At 33.4% G+C, this 779-nt stretch overlaps 1 protein-coding gene across 1 annotated transcript in view; it reads right to left on the reverse strand.

Moving 5' to 3' along the window:
• Positions 1-779, reverse strand: part of LOC119590653 (inner centromere protein A-like) — a gene marked incomplete in the record, with an annotated part of 50,715 nt that overhangs the window by 20,972 nt on the left and 28,964 nt on the right.

The raw sequence follows: 779 nt of genomic DNA on the forward strand, positions 1-779 counted from the left end.
CACAGTTTCAAAAAATACATCTATAGGGAGAGGAGTGATGCTGTGAAGTCAACAGCCACTTTTTAAGGGTAAACTGCAGACTCCCAACTCAAAATGGTAATTTTTTTTCTCACGATAAACATGCTTTCTCGAAACTGTGTACTACTTTCTCTGCTGCACCTCCCTTTGGTAGCAGAATCAAGTATCTGATAATTGGACATTCATCTTTTTAGAATTAAAAGTTAGAATATAAAATTGTATTCCAATAAACAAGAAATCTTTTTACTGTATTTTTATAGGAGAATTTTTCAGTGCATGGACTAAGCTTTAAAGATTAAAGCCACATGTGCTCTGTCGGTATTATTTACAAGGCAAATAAACCATATGAGCAAGAAAAATTCAGCTGTATTAAAAAGGAAAAGAAATTTTGTTCATTGAAACATTTCACAAACTAACTGCTGTTAGCTTCATCAGTGTTCCGTCTGGCCAAAACGACCATGATATTTCTGTATATCTTCCACCACATTTGATATCTGAAAACCAAACCAGTCATATTATTTCATAAGTATCATATTAGTCTACTAAGCTTAATACTGACCTGCTTAAAAGCATGCTAACACATGAAAGTCCATGCTATTGTCAAGGGGGTCTTTTATATACACACACTTTTCCCTTTTTTTCTTTTTTATAATCCACATGTATATCCACATTTATATATCAGTATATCCACACCTTAAGAGTAGAACCATTTATCCTTAAACCAAACAGGTACCCTAGGATGATCTGGTTAAAATGTATCC

Source organism: Penaeus monodon, chromosome 27 (genome assembly GCF_015228065.2).
Source record: "Penaeus monodon isolate SGIC_2016 chromosome 27, NSTDA_Pmon_1, whole genome shotgun sequence".
Taxonomy (NCBI): domain Eukaryota; kingdom Metazoa; phylum Arthropoda; class Malacostraca; order Decapoda; family Penaeidae; genus Penaeus; species Penaeus monodon.